Raw genomic sequence first — 19727 nt, 5'->3', positions numbered from 1 at the left:
GAGCGTGGTCGCGGAGCACTCGGGCGAGGGCGCCACGCTAGCATCCGTGCAGCCGCAGGTTCGGGTCCCGGGGCTGGTGGTGTGTGTGTGTGTGTGCGTGTGTGTGTGTGTGTGTGTGTAGGGGGGGCCGCGGGAATGGAGCGCGGGTATGCAGCGTGCGCCTGTTGTCACTCTCCAGCGCAACTCTGAACGCCCCGCTCCTGTCTCTACCCCCGCTGATTGGCTGGCTGGAGGCGGAGCGATTGTCAGGAGGCCCAATTGGAGCTCGGTTTCCCACGGGCTCCCGAGGCCCCGCCCCCGAGGCCGGCGGCGGAGGCGCCCTGACAGCTCTGATTGGCAGACGGCGAGCGGGCCTGAACCGGAGGCTCCCGGGCCGAGCAGCGCCGCCGCCGTCGGGCGCGCAGCTCTGCAGCGCCCAGAACCGCTTGGGTGCCCGCAGCCTCCGGGGCCCAGAGCGGTTCCCGCATTGTGCCCGGCGGGGTCACCGATTTCCGGGACGATCGTCGTCGCTGGTGAGTATCGCAGGCTTGAGGAGAGGGGGGGCGCGCAAAAAAAAGGGGGGACGATTGGCTCATCGCTTCCTCTCTTCCCCCCACCACCGAGGATCGCCGAGAGGATGCCCCGAGCCGGTGCCCGTGACGGGCACGTCCTGACTCCCCCATCTCTCGTACACTGGGGCTCCCGGTGGGTCCTAGCTCCCCCAGATCGGGCTTGACTCGTATTGTTTCCGCGTGCATGCACTTGGGGAGGTGGGGTGACCAGGGCAGGAAGGCAAGAGGAGACATCTCTGGCGCCTAGGAGCGTCCGGGAGGGAGGCGAGACCGCGGAGCCCCGGTGCCTCGGCGCCCGGGTGGTGGAAGTGACACGGCGTCCAGGCGTTGGCGTTTCCCCCTCCGTGGCTGCTGGGAGGTCTGCGCTGACCTGCGGCGGCAGCATCCCCTATGTATTTATCGGCCGATTTTTAATCAACTTCAGGGAGGGCGCGCGTGAGTGTGCGCCCGTGTCTGCCCCACCGTGCGCCTCGGTCTCTCTCCGACTTGGGCATTGACGGGGCCTGGCTTGTCGCCAACGCCTCCGGGGCGCTCACCTTGGCCATCCGTGCCGCGCTTCGGGCCGGGCGCACGGGTTCGAGAGCCTCTGGGGTGGACACCCCAGGACAGGGGACCCGGGGCGAACCAGGGATGGAGGGGATGCGGGGGGTGGGGGGTCTTCAGAGCGGAATCCTGTGGATGGGTAGACAATGAGTCGTCCGGGCGGCGGGGGGGAGGGAAAGGGGGAGGTCTTGTGGGAGGGGGCCCTGTACGTTGGCTCCCCGCTTCGGATCCCCCAGCCCTGACCTGCCTCCCCTTCTCTCCGGCTCTTTCGCTCCCAGGTCGCCGCGCCGCGCGTCGATCGCCACCGGGATGGTGGGGGGGGGGCGCGAACCCGCGTGGGGACCCGCTTTTGTTTACAGACCTCGCCATTGGGCGAGAGGTGCGCTCTGGGGTCCGGCCTCTGCCTCGGGTCCCCCTCGGAGAGAGGGGAAGTTGGGAGAGCTGTCAGGTGACGCCCCTTCCCCGGCCTCCTGGCCTGATGCTTCCAGGAAAAGATGTACGCTGGGCTCCTTCGCGCCAGTCCCGCCACGCCCCGCGCGCTCAGGTCCACTGCACCCAACCCAGCCGAAGGCGCTGGTGTCTCGGCTCGGGTCCCCGTGGGTAGCGGCGGTCGGGGAGCTGACCTGGCCACGCGCGTCCCTTTCCCAGTCACATCCTCTGCCCCTTTTCCTGTCCTGGCGGCTGGCAGGTTTTGAAGGACGCGCGCGAGCCCTTGGGGACACTGCAATTCGTGTCTGCTTCTGTGCTGCCCACGAGGTCCCCGCCTAGCAGCTGTGCGGCATCTTGGGAGTCTCGAGAGTCGGAGCGCGCGTCAGGGCATCGGGTGTCCGGTGCATGCTGACTTGGCTCACACTTTGAAAGCTGGAGTAGTCGCTAAGAGCCTGGGGTCGAAGGTCACACAAACATCTACCCCCCTCCCGGGTGGGAGAGTGTCGGGCTTCCTATTGCGTGCCACTCAGAACCTGGGTGATCCTGGCTGGGCAACTTTATTTCTCCGAGCCTCAGTTTGTGTGTCTGTAAAGTGGGAATGCGCATCCCCTGGGGAGGATTAAGTGACGGTCTAAACCACTGCCTGGCTCAACGAGGGACCACTTGGGAAACTCTGGAGTGATGATGGTTGCTGGAGGAGATCTGTTGCAGGAAGCCCTGCCTCTCTTCTCCTTTGTAGATTCTCACTTTCTATTTTAAGACCCATGAAGGGCTGCTGTTTTCAGATTTAAGCTGGGCTTGTTTTACTTGGCCTTGTATTTAATTATTCTTATCTAATCGCTGGCGGCACCTTTTTAATGTGTGTGAATTTCCACTAGGTTCTTTTTTTTTTTTTTTTCCTTTTTTCCAAGGCTGTGTGCTGGAAGCCTAGACTTGGGTTTGGAGGAGTAAAAACCCATCCAGGTGGGTGGGAATCTATCTGTTGGTGGTGAACCAATGGCAGCTTGCAAAGTGATCAGGGCTGGGAAGGAGGGAGGTTTGAACAGAGCTATCCGGATGGAGGCTGGGAGGAACACATCTTGTAGGAGAAAAGAGTTTGGTGCATCAGGGGGCTCCAGGTTAGGGTCTTTTGTTAGAGCTTAGAATGGGGGAGACTTTGAGTGGTAAACACTGAAGTTGCTAGGTAATTATCCTTGAATAGAAGGGAAATAAATTTACTGAGAAGGTTGTCAACTATGGAGAGAAGATGAAAGAGAGAATTGATTTCTCTGAATATCTTCAAAATGCTATCATTTTGTTTTGATTTGGCTTTTCTGTTCTCCTGGCTTTACATGGACAATTTTCTTGAGGCAAAACGAGCAGCTAGTTTTTATTGAAAACACACAAACCAAACAAGAACAACAACAAAAACCTCCAAAACAATCAGTAATCAGATAAAGAGCTAAAGAAAAAGAAAACAAAACAAAACAAAACAAAACAAAACAAAAACAACTCAGATTTGTAGACAGACTTAAGATGTTCCTGAAGAAATGCTTTCTGTTTTAACACCGTCTGCCTGTTAGGGAAAATTTACTGAGCTGGGTGCTTTGACAGTAGACCTCTGGGACCCTTTCCAGCCAAAACAAACAAACAGATACTAGGTGAGAGACTCAGTCTGCCCAGTGGTTGCTCGGGGACTGCCCCCCTTCCCATCCCCTTCATTCTCTAGCCCTTCCTTAAGTCACCCTGAGTAGAAGGTTGGCTGCTGCAGCCTCCATGGAGGAACAGGGCTGGTGGCAGGACTGCTCGGTAGCAGTTAATTAATGCAATAACCTGCTTAAAAGTTCCACTTCCGGAAATGATTCCAATCCTTCTGCATGCGTTCTGGGAATCCTCTTGGGGGTGTTGAAGGCCTCTCCCACCCCACAGCTGCAGTTCTGGGGATCAAATCAGTTGGGGGTCCCAACTTGAAAGGGAGATGTGGTTCGGAAATCTCATTAGCTGACAATTTAACTACACTCTAAGGTTCATTCAAAGAGCTCGGACCAAGACTTCCTCTCCAGGCTCTCTTGAAGTCAGTTCTCTTCCCCTCCCCTCTAAGCCTGAAAGAAAATGCCGCATTAGACCCATTTCTGCACTCCAAAATTCCTGCTGTTGCTGAGTCTCCACACCTAGCCAGGAATTGCTCCCCCCAGAAAGTTTGTTTGGTTGACGGCCTGCTGTGTGCGTGTCAACACTTCCCCACTCCTTTCTGCAAGGAGCCCACTGATTGGGGGAGCATGGTTTTGGAGAGGATGCTTTTAAAAGTGGGCATGGTGAGGCTGTCATTGCCCAAATGAAGAATGCAGGCGAGAGCGTAGGCTGGGTGGCTCAGGGCTCTGCCTGTTTCAGGAGTGCAGAGCGCTGAGGATGAGAAGTGAGGAAGAGTTTAGTTCCAGCTGACAGTGTTCAGAGGCCTTTGGCATTCTTGGACACTGTACACTTTGCTGTTGAAAAAAACAACAACAAAAAACCAACTTCTTTTCATTGTCTGCAGTCATCTGGGGTCCTGTATCAAAATTTGTGTGTATGTACATGCGTTTTCAAAGGATCAAACCCAACAATTTAGTTTAATCATCTTAATTGGCTTTATTTTCAATTGTAGGATCAGCCAGTGCTTATTCCATGAACGAAAATAAGTGTCTTGATGGTCCAAAAACAGAAGCTGGTTTTATAGACAGAGAAGGGTTTGAAGAACATTGAAACAACCCCAAAGCTGTTCAGTCATACGTAATTTTTAAAAATTTATTTCTGAGGAGAGAGAGAATATCCCAGGGCTTCTTTCCACTGCAAATGAACTCTAGATGCACACGCCACTTAGTGCATCTGGCTTTACCTGGGTACCGGGGAATTGAACCTGTACTTTGTAAGCAAATGCCTTTAACTGCAGAGTTAGCCCTATACTTTCTTTTCTAAACTGAAGAATCAGGTAGAGGTTATGTATCTCTTTCTCCTTCTATTTTTATCCCATTCCTTTCCTTTCCCCCCCCTTTTTCAGTAAAACATCAGAAAAGGCCTGGCTGGTAGCACATGCCTTTAGTCCCAGCCCTCTGGAGGATGAGGTAGGAGGATTGCTGTGAGTTTGAGGCCTGGAGCTATAGAATGAGTTCCAGGTCAGCCTGGGCTGGAGTGAGACCTTAGTAAACTTTTTCATTTTTCCTCCCAATTTCAAACTTAAGGTTTATTCTTCTGCACTTATTATATTTTACGCAACTTTGAAATCGAAGGGAAAAAGAAATTAGTATCATTGTAGTCCAGATTACTTATTTGAGACTATTAAAGAAAAATAGGGCTGGAGAGATGGCTTAGCCATTAAGACTCTTGCTAGGGAAAGGACCCAGGTTCGATTCCCCAGGACCCACGTAAGCCAGATGCACAAGGTCACGCACGCATCTGGAGTTCATTTGCGGTGGTTGGAGGCCCTGGCATGCCCATTCACTCTCTCATCTGCCTCTGTCTTGCAATAAATTAAAATATTAATGACAACAACAAAAAGAAAAAAAAAAAGAAAGAGAAAGGTGGCACTGAGAAATAAAGCTTTCCTCAGTACTAAACAGATTGCTTGAGAAGTCCAGCAGGGTTCTAGTATAAAGGGGCACAAGATATTATGGGGCACAGTTACCCTTCCATCCCTTCCTCAACCTCTGGCACCTTCTTCCACATGCCTCTGGTCAGTAAGTGTAAGACTTTTTCTGTCTTCCTGGTCTCCAGGGACCTAATTAAGAAATTCACAAGGGCCTGCACTGTAAGTATGGGGAGCAGGGGATTCCTCCAGCACTGGTTGGAGAACCTTTTCTAGAAGATTTCACAGCTCTAACAAAGTTAGCTGAAAAGGCTTCTTTCTCAGCTGGGCTGAGGCATTGCCCATGGCATGGTATTGCATTCTGTCAGCAGTAAAAGAGGGTGGGTGAGTGTCTCAGTTCACTGCAGCTGTAGCAGAGGTGGAGGGGGGAAGGCCCAGCCCAGCCCTGTCAGGTGTGGGCCTCTGGACGACGTTAAACAGAGCGGTGGTTCATGAGAACTGTGGGAGGCAGGTCCTCTTAGCTGAGCTCCACCTCCGCTTCAGAAAGGGCCAAGGTCCTTTTGGGCTGGGTTCTGTCCTAAGCCTTTGTTTCCATGGAGGGAGAATTGGGTGTTCTTGAGGTGGGGGGGGGGGAGGGAGTGTCCTAGCAGTTTTGGAGCCTTGGGGAAACTGAAGTATAATATGAAAAATGCTTTGTTTTCTGCTGGGACCACTTTGGAAGAAAAAGTAGAAATAAAAGAGATGCATGCGTCTTTGTTATTTTATTTTTTTAACATTTACATGGGCTAGAGAGATGACTTAGTGGTTAAGGTGCTTGCCTGCCAAGCCTAAGTACCTAAGTTCGATTCTCCAGTGCCCACATAAAGCCAGATGCACAGGGTGGCACATGCATCTGGAGTTCTGCTGGAGGCAGAAGTAGGAGGATTGTCTTGAGTTTGAGGCCAGCCTGAGACTATGTAGTGAATTGTAGGTCAGCTTGGGCTAGAATGAAACCCTACTTTGAAAAAAAAAAAAAAAAAGCAAATGGTTATAAATGCTGTGTTGTATTTATTTGCATTTAAAGTTGGGTTCAAACTCAGGGCCTTACTTACATATGCTAAGCTCTACCTTGGATCCATACCTCCAGCCCTGTATTATTAGTTATTTGAATATCTTTCTTTTTTAAAAATTTAAAAACTTATTTTATTTGAGAGAGAGAGAGGCAGATAGAGAATAGGTACTCTAGGGCCTTCAGCCACTGCAAACCAACTCCAGATGCACGTGCCACTTTAGGCATCTGGGTTATGTGGGTCCTTTGGGTTTGCAGGCAAGCTCCTTAACTGCTAAGCCATCTCTCCAGCTCCATTGTGAATTTCTCAACATACCTGTCTACAAATTAAAGTTAGGATAAGTCTGTGTATATAGAGACAAACATAGTACACACACACACACACACACATATACACACTCGCGCACGCGCACACCAGGTTTGAGACTGTCCTTGGACATGGGGTCTTACAACTAACTCTTCCTCTGTCTCAGATAAGGGTGCCTGCTGGGCATAGGTTATAAGAGAGAACTGTGTAATTGGGGGGCAGTTTACTTGAGCTCGTGTTGCCTTGGAATCAAATAGAGGGGAGATTTAGCTTTGGATATTCAGTTAGTTTTCCTTAAAAGCCCCGACACACTTGTGTGACCATGGGGGAGACAGGATATCCTGCAGAAACAGGCTGCCTTTGTGAAGCCTCCGCTGGGGACCTCTCCCACCTCCTCACCACTTTCCCTTCTCCTTCCAGCTTTGGTCCTTGTAAACAAAGACCAAGTCCACCTCCAGCTCCAGGTTTCCTATGCCCGCTCTGCAGAGGTGATGATGGGCCCAGACAGCTGGCAGGACAGCCCCCAGGGGGGGAGGAGGGTCTGTCAGGATGAGGCCTGGGACTGGAAATGCTCCCTGAGGGCTCCTGGGGACCTTGGAAGTGCAGTGGATGGGAAAGTGGACTGGAGGCAGTGGTGGAAGTGAGCTGGTCTGTGAGAGGCCTGGAGGGAACAGTTGCCTCACAGAGTGACTCCTTTCTTCTTGCCCGACTGGGTGCCTCCAGGGTCCTTGGGGTGGGATTGCGGGCTGGGACCTGACCCTCCAAGGGCTTCCTCAGATATCTCCCCTCTTCCTGCCTTTTTCTTTTCCTCCCCTCCCTCTCTCCCTTCTTCCCTCTCTTCCTTCCTCCTCTCCTTCTCTCTTTTCCCTCCGTCTCTGGCCCTCCCTCTTTTTTCCCTTCCCTTCCCTTCTCTTCTAAAGGCTGAGCTCCAGCCTCAGCCCTTGTGTCCTCTGAGACAGGAAATAGGATCTTGCTATGTAGCTAAGGCTAGCCTCCCATTCACTAGGCAGTTGAGGCTGGTCTTGATCTCTGCTATCCTCCCTCCTTAGCCTCCCAAGTATTACAGGCCAGCACCACCTAGGCTGGGCTGGGTTCCAGGGAAGTGATGAGTTCCAGCGGGAACATGCGCTTTTCAGAGGTACACACCAGAGGCTCTAATTCTTGTTCTGGTCTTGGTTTGTGAGTTTCGACTCCTTTGGGATTTGATGGGAGCCTGACCCAACCAACTGAAAGTAACGCGCGTGTTCTGTACTTGCCAGATATGCGCCTCCACTTCCTCGCCAGGCCATAAGGACGTCCTGGGAAACCGATTTCTTGGGGCAAGTTCTGTAGTGTAGTCTGGGCTCCTGGATCTGATCTCCAAGCCCCACGGGCCCATTTCCACCTGGTAAGGCCAGGAGCTCTCTTGTTTCCTGTTGCAATTATTTTTACCAACCTGTCATTCTCATAAGTGCCCCATATTGGCCTCTAGGAGTCCCAGGTATCCCTGCTGTAACCCTGATTATTTTTTTAAATATGTATTGGAGAGAGAAAAAGAGGCATATATATAGAGAGAGAATGAGCGCCCTAGGGCCTCAGCTATTGCAAATGAACTCTAGACTCATGCGCAACCTTGTGCATCTATCTGGCTTACGTGGAAACTTGGGAATCGAACCTGGGTTCTTAGATTTCATAGGCAAACACCTTAACCACTAAGTCATCTCTCTAGCCCCCAATTATTTTTTGAATAAATATGTGCAGTGAGTTCTCGGTAGTAAAACCTACTGTGCCCTGGTGGCTTGTACTCTGTAGCTTCACCCGCAGTTTTTTCCAAGTTGCTTATTGTGTTGTATGAGAATGCCTCATACTTTACTTTTTCTTCTACATTGTTTTTCTGATTCTAAAATTATTATAACTTTTGAATGTTGGTTCTTGCCATGGAGAAGTTTTGGGTTTCTTCTTCTTCTTTTCTTTCTTTATTTCTTTTTGGTTTTTCATGGTAGGGTTTCATTCTAGTCCAGGCTGACCTGGAATTCACTATGTAGTCTCAGTCTTGAAGTCACGGTGGTCCTCCTACCTCTGCCTCTCGAGTGCTGGAATTAAAGGTGTGCGCCACCAGGCCTGGCTTCTTCTTCTTCCTTTTTTAATTTTTTATTTATTTGAAAGCAAGAGAGAGAGAGAGAGAGAGAGAGAGAGAGAAAGCGAGAGACAGAATGGGTGCTTCAGGCCAGCCACTGCAAATGAACTCCAGACGTGTGCGCCCCCTTGTGCATCTGGCTAACGTGGGACCTGGGGAATCGAGCCTCCAACCGGGGTCCTTAGGCTTCACAGGCAAGCGCGTAACCGTTAAGCCATCTCTCTAGCCCCCCCCTTTTTTTTAGTCAGTGTCTCACTGTAGCTCAGGCTGACCTGGAATTCACTCTGTAGTCTCAGGGTGGCCTTGAATTTACAGCGGTCCTCCTACCTCTGCCTGCCGAGTGCTGGGATTAAAGGCATGCATCACCATGCCCAGCTGGCTCTTTTCTTTTTTAATATATATATTTTAAATGTCTTATTTATTCATTTGAGAGAGAGAGAGAAGGAAGGAGGCAGATAGAGAAAATCAGTGCGTCAGGGCCTCTAGCCACTGCAAATGGACTCCAGTTGCATGCACCACCTTGTGCATCTAGCTTACGTGGAAGCTTGGGAATCAAACTTGGGTCCTTAAGTTTCTCTGGCAAGCGCCTTAACCACTAAGCCGTTTCTCCAGCCCTATACAGCTTTCTTGTTCCTTTGAATGTCTAACATTGCACTCTGCCTTCTTAGTAGGGATGTGCTCTTTAAAAAAAAAATTTTTTTTTATTAACAACTTCCATGATTGTAAACAATATCCCATGGTAATGTCCTCCTTCCCCCTACTTTCCCCTTTGAAACTCCATTCTCCATCATATCCCCTCCCCCTCTCAATCAGTCTCTCTTTTATTTTGATGTCATGATCTTTTCCTCCTGCCAGTTTTACTCAAATACACTTACATCATCCTTTCTTTCAGTAGTGATGATGCAGTTTATTTTCTGACATAAAGACATTCCTATTTTATGCAGGTTCTTCAACTTAGTGCCGAATCTGATTGAATCTAAAAACAGTGTGCAAAGTAGTAATTCCGTATAGATCAAGACGTTCATAGAAGTCGTGGGGTTTTCATGAAAAGCATCTTCCCTCCTCACCATGTGTTAATCCCACCCAGCCCGCTGACCTCCACAGACATGGTCACTTTGGTTCAGTTTGTTTTTGAGTTCCACTTTTTCTTTTTCCCATGATGACAGATGGCAATTTAGCTCACTTACTATGTCTCACCTACTTCGTGCTCTGTAGTGTTGATAATACACACGGCTCTGACAGTTCCGTTTCTTTTTTCTTTTTCTTTTTTTGGTTTTTCAAGGTAAGGTCTCACTCTAGCCCAGGCTGAGTGGGAATTCACTATGTAGTCTCAGGGTGGTCTTGAACTCACGGCGATCCTCCTACCTCTGCCTCCCGAGGGCTGGGATTAAAGGCGTGCGCCACCACGCCCGGCGACAGTTGCATTTGCAGTCACCGTAACAAACTACTGAAGACTTGGAAATTGATGAGGAGAAGTTTGTGAAGCTCACAGAGCTGGGTGCTTGAGAAGCGTGAGCGCATGGTGGCCGGGCTTTCTCACCGCATCGTGAGGGGACGGCAGGCGTCATGACAGAGTGGTGTGCATCGCTCGCTTCTGCTTATGAAGCAGTGATGCCACATCTAGTCCTCCTCGTCTCCTGAAGGCCTCGTCTCCAGCTATCACCGACATGCGTTTAGTGGTTCAGTTCCCAGTGCAGGAACATTTTGGGGGGCACACGTTCAGACCATAGCAGGAAGTCAGTCTTGATGGCTCCTGCACAGCATCGGTGTGGCTGCGGTAACTGAAGACAGGAACCTTCCCCCCTCGCCTCTTGAAAGAAGGCCGCCGGTTTTCTCAGTCTTTCTTCGCTTTCCTCGGAGTCAGGACCCAGCCCTGCCTGTCAGAGGTGCCAGTTGGCAATCTTGTGTCGTTACATTGTGTTTCTGTAAATCTTGATGGAATCTTCTGGGCCTTGGCTATAGACGGTTTTATTTTTATAACAGCCTTATTAAGATATTAACATCCCATACAACTCAGCACTCGCTTACGTTATGCTGAAAATTCAGTTGTTTTTGGAATATTTGCCTGGAGGTACAAGTATGAAGATTAATATTAGATATTTTCATCACCCTGCAAGAATCCCTGTACATTAGCAGCCACCCCTTCCTCTTTCTTCTACCCCCCAGCCTCTGGTAATTACCGCTTTGGACTTTGCATGTGAATGGAACCATATACGGTGTGGACTTGTTTTTTGAATGGCTTTTTCATTTACCATATTTTTTCCCTCCTCTTTTAAATTAAGTAGGTTTTTCCTTTTCTTTTGTTTTCTTTTCTCTTCTTTCTTTTCTTTTTCCTTTTAAATTAAGTAGGTTTTTCCTTTTCTTTTGTTTTCTTTTCTCTTCTTTTTCCTTTTTTTTGAGGTAGGGTCTCACTGTAGTCCAGGCTGCCCTCGAATTCATCATGTAGTCTCAGGCTGGCCTAGAACTCTTGGTGATCCTCTTACCTCTGCCTCCCAAGTGTTGTGGTTAAAGGCATGTGCCACCAAAGCCTGGCTAATCTATTTTTTTTTTTAATTTTTGTTCATTTTTTATTTACTTATTTGAGAGCAACAGACATAGAGAGAAAGACAGATGGAGGCAGAGAGAGAGAATGGGCGCGCCAGGGCTTCCAGCCTCTGCAAACGAACTCCAGACACGTGCGCCCCCTTGTGCATCTGGCTAACGTGGGACCTGGGGAACCGAGCCTCGAACCGGGGTCCTTAGGCTTCACAGGCAAGCGCTTAACCGCTAAGCCATCTCTCCAGCCCTAATCTATTTTTTTTAAAGGACTTGGTAAAAAAATATTTTATTTTCACTTATTTATTTGACAGAAAGAAAGAGGGAGGGAGAGAGAGAGAGAATGGGTGCTCCAAGGCCTCCAGCCATTGTAAACGAACTCCTGATGTGTGTGCCCCTTGTGCATCTGGCTAACTTGGGCCCTGGAGAATTGAACCTGGGTCCTTTGGCTTTGCAGGCAAACGCCTTAACCTCTAAGCCATCCCTCCAGCCCCCCTTTTTTGGACAGGGTCTTGCTGCATAGCGCAGGTTGCCTTGAGCTTTAGATCGTCCAGCCTCAACTTCTCAAGTGTTGGCATTACAGATGTGTACCAACCCCCTCTGGCTTAGCATGTTTTTAAGCATAGTTATGTAGTAGCATGTATTAGTAATCCACTTACCCCCTTTTTAAGAAATTATTTGTAAGCTGAGAGAGGAGAGAGAGAGACAGACAGAGAGTGGGCTTGCCAGGTCCTCAGGCAGCTGCAAATGAAACCCCAGATGTATGTGCTACTTTGTGCATCTGGCTTCTGTGGGCATGGGGAATTGAACCTGGGATTTTAGGCGGAGCTATCTTTTTAGCCCCTCCATTCCTTTTCATGAACAAATCATGTTCCACTATTAGGATATGATATGACACATTTTGCTTATATAGTTGACAGCTGGTTGACATTTGGGTTATTTCAAACTTGTGAATAGTTGCAGCTATGCCACCAATATTTGTTTGATAATCTGGTTTTAAATTCTTCTGGGCAAGAGTCTGAGAGTGGAGTTGTTAAGTCAAATGATAATTCTTTTAACCTTTAGTAGAATAGCCAAGTAATTTCCATTCCCATCAGAAGTGTATGAGAATTCCAGTTTCTCCACATTCTTTTTTAAAACTTGGTGTTTTCTTTTTATTTACAAGGAAAGAGAGAGAGAGAGAGAGAGAGAGAGAGAGAGAGAGAGAGAGATAAAGAAAGAGAATATGAATGGGCACACCAGGGCCTCTTGCCACTGATAGTGAACTCTAGATGCTTGTACCACTTTGTGCATCTGGCTTTATGTGGAAACTGGGGAATCAAACCCAGGCCAACAGACTTTGTAAACAGCACCATTAACCACTGAGCCATCTCTCCAGCTCATATTCTTGAGAACACTTTTTTTTTTTTTTTTTTTTTTGCATGTGTATATGTGGTAACAGTTTTCTCATGTTGCTGGAATAAAACCCCTTACCATAATCAGCTTAAGGAACAAAGAGTTTATTTCAGTTTACCGTCTAGAGGGGAAGTTCTCTCACGGCAGGGAAGGCATGACAGGGCAGAGGCCAGGCATCACATTTTGTCATAGCGGCTGGGCGGGAGCAGGAAGACCGAGCTGGCTCTGAACACCCGGTAGGCTGGACTGCTAAACCTCAAGGTCTGCTCCTCCAGCAAGGTTCCACCTCTCAAATGTTCCACCAGCTGGGGACTGAGTATGAGGCTTAGTCACAAATATACCAGGCGGTGGGGGACATTTTATATTCAAACCATCACAGTGTGTTTGGTATGCATGTGTGTTTAGGCTGCTGGTTGACAACAATGGTTTTTCCATTTCTGTTTGTTTTTACTGAGTAGGGTCTTAAAGCTCAGAGCTCACCAATTCAGCTGTCCAGCTTGCCCTGGGATTCCCTGTCTCCACTTCCTGCCTACTGGGGTTACAGGAAGCGTGGTGTGGCATTTATGTGAATGCTGAGATCTAAACTCAGGTTGTCAAGCTTGTGTGCCAAGGTCTGCACCTTCTGAACCATCTTTCTGGCTCAACAACACTGTGTGTCTTGTTTATTGTCACTGTTCTAGAAGTGACATCTCCTTGGATATGCATTCCTCTGATAGTAATGGTGAGCTTCTTTTCATGAACCCATTGGGTAATTGTGTATTTTCTTTCATACATGTTTTTTCAGACCCTTGGTACATTTTTATTTTATTTAAAATTTATCTACTGGCAAGCAGAGGGAGATAGAAGACAGACAGACAGACAGAATGGGCACACCAGTGCTTCTAGCCATTGCAAATAGACTCTGGACTCCATATGCATGTGCCACTTTGTGCATCTGGCTTTATGTGGGTCTTGGGGAATCGAACTCAGGTCCTTAGGCTTTGCAGGCAAGTGCCTTAACTGCTGAGTCATCTCTCCAGCCCCACTTTTTGTCCATTTTTAAATTGGATTTTTGTGTTTTTATTCATTGTAGGAACTCCTTCCTTCTCTCTCTTTCCCTCCTCTCTCTTTCCTGTTAGTGCTGGGACTGAATTCAAGGCCTTGTGCATGCTGGGCAAGCTCTGCACCATTGAATCATATCTGAAGCCTGTCTTTATGTATTTTACATACAAGTATCTTGTCCAACAAATATATGAGTTGCAAGTATTTTCTCCATTCTGTGGGCTTTGATGATGATGATGATGATTTTTTTGGGGGGGGGGTTTCAAAGTAGGGTCTCACTCTAGCTCAGGCTGACCTGGAATTCACTACGTAGTCTCAGGCTGGCCTTGAACTCATGGCGATCCTCCTACTTCTGCCTCCTGAGTCCTGGGATTAAAGGCGTGCACCACCACGTCCCCGGCTTGATGATGTTTTGTTGTATATTGTTCTTTTGAGGCTGAAAATAGTAAAGTTATTATTCTGCCAGTGCTATTTTCCCCACTACCATGGTCTATTAGACTTGTATTTTCTTTTCTGTAGTTCTACTTGTGTGATGAAGTTGTAGGTTGAGTAAAGGAGCATGGGAAACATCTTAGTTAACACCAATTTCACACTTTACCAAAAACAAACAAACAAAAACAAAAAACAGGGCTGGGCATGGTAGCTCATGCCTTTAATGAGTTCAAGAGCAGCCTGAGACTACATAGTGAATTCCAGGTCAATGTGGGTTAGAAACACACACAAAACAAACAAACAAGCAAAGAACAGTACTTTGTTTATTTGAATGACTATTAGTGGCTTAGTTATTTACCAAAAGTAATTGAAGAAAGTATTTGCAGCATAATTTGGAAATAGCTGTTTATGACTATCAGCTTTGAAGTATTAATATTTTGTGTGTTTTATACTAGACTGAGGTTTCCAACCATAACCAATTTTGCTTCCAGGGAACATTTGGCAATGGTGACATTTTTGGTTGTCGCCACTGGGAGGATCTAGTGGCGTCTATAGTGATTAGAACCCAAGGGTTGCTTCCAAGTATCATGTGCAGTGAACAGCCCAGCAGAACAAGAAATTCTATGGCCCAGGGACAACAGTCCTGAGTTAAAAACTCTGCAATCGAGCCGAGCCCTTTCCCAGCCCCACAAATATTATCAAAAGTCACAAGCTTAAAACTTAAATTATATATGAAAAGAGCTTTTTTTTTTTTTTGGTATTGGCAATTTGGCACTCACATTAGCTTTGGGTTATTATCTTAGCTGAAATTAAATGGATAAGGTGTATTGCTTTTTTAGCATGGAAAGTTCTTACAAACTAGGCTTAACACTTTTTTTTTCTTTTGGTTTCTGTTATTTATCTATTTCTGCCATGAATAAGGGCCAGTATGCATGCCATGAGAGGCTTGTCTTGAGCCCTCGGGTCTCTTACGGTGAATATTGTAGAGGAGAAATACTGTCTTTAGCTCATTACCACCTAACTCTTCTGTAAGCATTTCACTGAGCATTGGAAATATTTTCAGAGAAATGTTCTGGGTGCCATTCAAGGTCTAGTCTGACGTTTTAGAAAAGTTTTTGAATATTAGAGTAATTATCTCATCTGGAAATCTGTGATTAGAAATTATAATTCGAATTCTATAATTATATCAACTGAACTTTAACATTTCAGTGTAATTAAAAAAATTAAGGCTGCTTAACTATGGATTTTACTTAACTAAGCAATTTAACAAACACATTAAATAGATTTAAAAAAAATTCACCTTGTGAGCTGGAGATGTAGCTCAGCTATTGCAGTCAGCTCTGCGTTGCTGGACAAAAACCTGACCCGAAATAACTTATGGGAGGAAAGAGTTTATTTCAGTCTTACAGGTTCTCGGAGAATACCATCAATGGCACAAGAAACTGGCTCACTTTCATTGATTCAACCAGAGAGACACCATCAAGAGCCAGCAAGCACCTTAGGGCGGACCTCAAGATCCATGCCCCCACCAACATCCCTTAGGGCTGAACTCTGGGATCTGCCCCCAGTGACACATCCTCCAGTGGGCTGCTAGGGACTCAAGTTACCAGGTCAGTGTGAGTCTGTGGGGCCGTCAAACAAACACAGCAGTTAAAAGCACTTGCTTGCGAAGCCTGAAGGTCTGGGTTCAATTCCCCAGTATCCACATACAGCCAAGATGCACAACGTGGTGCATGCATCCATCTGGAGTTTATTTGTAGCAGCAAGAGGCCCTGGGATGCCCATTCTCTATCTGTCTGTCTCTCAAGTAAATTAAAATATTTTTAAAAAATGACCTTACTTTCCCCCTCCCCCACAGTTAAATGCTTTAATTTCTCGTTTTCAGTCTTCCTGCAGCCGTATCTGTGAATCTTCACTGCTTGTGTTTTTAACAATTCAGGTAGCCCTAAAGGCTTGTGACTGCCTGCCTGTTGCCACAGTTTGAGCTTACTTCAAGGGAGAACTTTGACAGATGGAATTCATTTGTAGAAGTTGCTGGTTAGTGTTAGGAACCTCGAGTCTTCGTGCCAAAGATTTTAGAGATCCCGGCTAATGGCCCATTCTGAACACCAGGATCAGTTAATGTAGCCTGTAAGAGCGAGAGGGGCCGGAATGACTCCTTACGGACAGCCTCTGGATTTCGAGGGCGGTAATCCGTGTCTTCCCCACCCATGATCCAGCAGTTTTGACTCCCATCCAAGTCAGCAGAAGAGAATGTCCAGGCTCCCAGCAGCCAGCCAGAGTGCCTGGCTCTTCTCTCCGTTTCAGCACAGGAGCCAGGAGTCTAGGGCTTAGCCCCACAGTTGCCATGTGGGCGTTACAGGGCTTGCGGAGCCCGGGCTTCATTGCTGTGTCCTGGTTGCCAGGAAAATCATTTTTTAAAAAAATATTTTATATTTATTTATTTATTTGGCAGAGGAAGAGGGAGAGAGAGATGTGGGGGGAGATAGAGAATGAATGGGTGTGCCAGGGCCTCCAGCCACTGCACATGAACTGCAGACGCATGCGCCCCCTTGTGCATCTGGCTAACGTGGGTCCTGGGAATCGAACCTGGGTCCTTTGGCTTTGTAGGCAAACGCCTTAACCGCTAAGCTATCCCTCCAGCTCAGGAAAATTTTTTTTTGAGGCATGGTCCTCTAGTGTAGCCTAGGCTGATAAAGAAAAAGAGAGAGATAGAAGAAAGACAGAGAGAGAATGGGCTTGTCAGGGCCTCTAGCTACTGCAGACGAACTCCAGACATATACGTCCCCTTATGCATCTGGCTTACGTGGGTCCTGGAGAATTGAACCTGCATCCTTTGGCTTCATAGGCAAACACCTTAAATGCCAAGCTATCTCTCCAGCCCTCAATTCTTCATGCCAAAGATTTGAGAGATTCCATTTAATGACCTCATGAACTTTTGCCTCTGCTTCCCAAGTGTTGAGATCACAAGTGTGCACTATCAGGTCTGGCAACTTTAATTAAGAGGAAATTAAATCTTTCAAGGAATAGGTAAGTCTGGTTTTTGTAGCTTTGAGAAGGCTCTTTGTGGAATTCTGACAGGTCACTCCATTAGGACATTACTTAGTTCCCTCACCTCTAGGTTCAGCTGGGATGCCTGTCTTCGAGTTTGCTCCTTGGATGGAAAGCCTCTCTGCTTGTTAGCAGTGTTAAATGGTGGATGGCTGTTGGTTACCTGGACTCACTTTTCTCCTTCATGTTAGGTTTTATTCGTTTGTTTGTTTTTCATTTTTTCCTGTTGTCTGGGAGATTGTTCAGGGAAATTCCATCAAGGCTTACTATTGTTATTATTTTAATATTTTTATTTATTTATTTGTAAGGAGACAGAGGGAGAGAATGGGTCCACTAGGGCTTCTAGTTGCTGTTCCAGACACATGTGACACTTTGTGCATCTGGCTTTACATGGGCACTAGGGAATCAAACCTGGGGTTAGGCTTTGTAGGCAAGTGCCTTAACCACTGAGCAATCTTTCCATCCCTAGGTTTATTATTATTATTAGTTAAAAAATATTTTATTTATTTATTTGAGAGAGAGACACAGAGAGAGACAGGAATATAGAGAGAGAATGGGTATGCCAGGGTCTCTAGCCACTGCAAATGAACTCCAAACGCATGTGCCACCTTGTGCATCTGGCTTACATGGGTACTGGGGAATTGAAGCTGGATCCTTAGGCTTTGCAGGCAAGTACCTTAACTTCTAAGCCATCTCTCCAGCCCTATTATTATGTTTAATTATTACAATTTCTCTTCATTATATGAGGGAGGCCAAGATACTGTATATGTATGTATGTATGTATGTGTACATACATTTGTTTTTGGTTTTCTTTTTTAAATTTTTTTAATTTGAAAGTGACAGAGAAAGAGGCAGACAGAGAGGGCGGGGAGGGAGGGAGGGAGAGAATGGGCATGCCATGGCCTCCAGCCACTGCAAATGAACTCCAGATGCGTTCACCCCCTTCTGCATCTGGCTAACATGGGTCCTGGGGAATCGAGCCTCAAACCGTGGTCCTTAGACTTCACAGGCAAGAGCTTAACCGCTAAGCCATCTCTCCAGCCCTGTTTTTGGTTTTCCAAGGTAGGGTGTTGCTTTAGCTCAGGCTGACCTGGAATTCATTATTCTTAAGATGGCTTCAGACTCACACCGATCCTCCTACCTCTGCCTCCCAAGTGCTGGGATTAAAAGCATGTGCCATTACACCCGGCTTACTGTTAATATATATATATTTTTTAACTGTTAATATTTTTAAAGTGATTTCAAAGTGTTGAAGTGTGGTTCTTATTTTTTTCTGAATATGTATATATATATTCATAAAAAAATGTGTGTGTATACATGTTAATGTGTGTCTGGTGCATATGTGTGTATGTGGGTGCATGTGTATGCATGTGTCTGTGTATAATGTAAGACAGAGGTCAATGTTGGGTGTCTTCCCCAATTTCTCTCCACCTTATTCTTTTGAAACTGGGTCTAGTCTCTCATGAAACCAGGAGCTCACTGACTCAACTGGTCAGTTTAATCATTATGTCCTTGGAATCATTCTGTTTTTACCTCTCCAGAGCTGGGATAGCACATGCTATCATGCCCAGCCTGTACATGGGTTCTGGAAATGCAAACTGAGGTCCTCTTGCTTGCATGGGAAGCAGTTTATCAACTAAGCCACCTCCCCAGCCTTTTATCTGGTTTTGTTTTGGATTTTTTTTTTTTTTTTTTTTGAGGTAGGGTCTCACTGTAGCCCAGGCTGACCTGGAATTCACTCTGAATTATCAGGGTGGCCTTGAACACAGCAAGTCTCCTACCTCAACCTCTTGAGTGATGGGATTAAAGGTGTGCACCACCATGCCCAGCTTTGTTTTGGATAGTTTTATGATGACTAAAATGGGTACAACTTTTTTTTGGTTCATCTTTATTTATTTATTTGAGAGTAACGGGGGGGGGGGGAGGGAGGCAGATAAATAGAGAGAGAATAGGCACGCCTGGGCCTCCAGCCACTCCAAATGAACTCCAAATGTGTGCGCTACCGTGTGCATCTGGCTTATGTGGGTCCTGGGGAATCGAGCCTCAAGCAGGGTCCTTAGGCTTCACAGGCAAGCACTTAACTGCTAAGCCACCTCTCCAGCCTGGGTACAACTTTTTTTTTACAAATTTATTTGAGAGTGACAGACAGAGAAAGGCAGAGAGCGAGAGAGAGACAGAGAGAGGGAGAGAATGGGTGCACCAGGGCCTCCAGCCGCTGCAAATGAACTCCAGATGCGTGCGCCCCCATGTGCATCTGGCTAGTGTGGGTCCTGGGAAATAGAACCTCGAACCGGGGTCCTTAGGCTTCACAGGCAAGTGCTTAACGGCTAAGCCATCTCTCCAGTTCCCAAAACTTTTACAGTTAGAAAAAATACCTTTATCTTCCAGTTCGATGGAAACTATTGGAAACATAAAGCTCTGAGGCCATATTTTCTCATCTTGTAATCCACTTACACATGGGGATTAATGACCAAGTTCTCCTCTCAACAATAAGGGCCTCAGGGAGAAGAGAGGACATTCACAGGCGCTCTGAAGAGAACAAAGATGAGAACACGCATGGGGGCCGTACCAGAGCCAGTGATTAAATCTCAATGGCAGGATTAGCCCCATGGATGGGTCCATTCAGACCAGGTTTGAGCCGAGGCCCTCAGCCATTAAATGTGTTGACCTTGGAGGATTGTGGGGCCTCCCTTTCTTCTTCCCTCTTTCTTTAGCGGTGATCTTGTGTCCACCTTTCC

General features: G+C 47.1%; 1 long non-coding RNA gene across 3 annotated transcripts in view; it reads left to right on the top strand.

Annotated features, from left to right (window-relative positions):
- The first annotated feature begins 429 nt into the window (after positions 1–429).
- Positions 430–19727, top strand: part of LOC123460909 — a 106229-nt gene continuing 86931 nt past the window's right edge. For all 3 annotated transcript variants that reach the window (XR_006637278.1, XR_006637277.1, XR_006637276.1), the window contains exon 1: positions 430–512. This is a non-coding gene — a long non-coding RNA (uncharacterized LOC123460909). The remainder of the gene's footprint in view (positions 513–19727) is intronic.

Source organism: Jaculus jaculus, chromosome 5 (assembly GCF_020740685.1).
Source record: "Jaculus jaculus isolate mJacJac1 chromosome 5, mJacJac1.mat.Y.cur, whole genome shotgun sequence".
In the NCBI taxonomy this organism is placed as follows: Eukaryota; Metazoa; Chordata; class Mammalia; order Rodentia; family Dipodidae; genus Jaculus; species Jaculus jaculus.
Note: the sequence above shows the minus strand (reverse complement) of the source record. Positions and strands in the feature narration are given on the sequence as shown.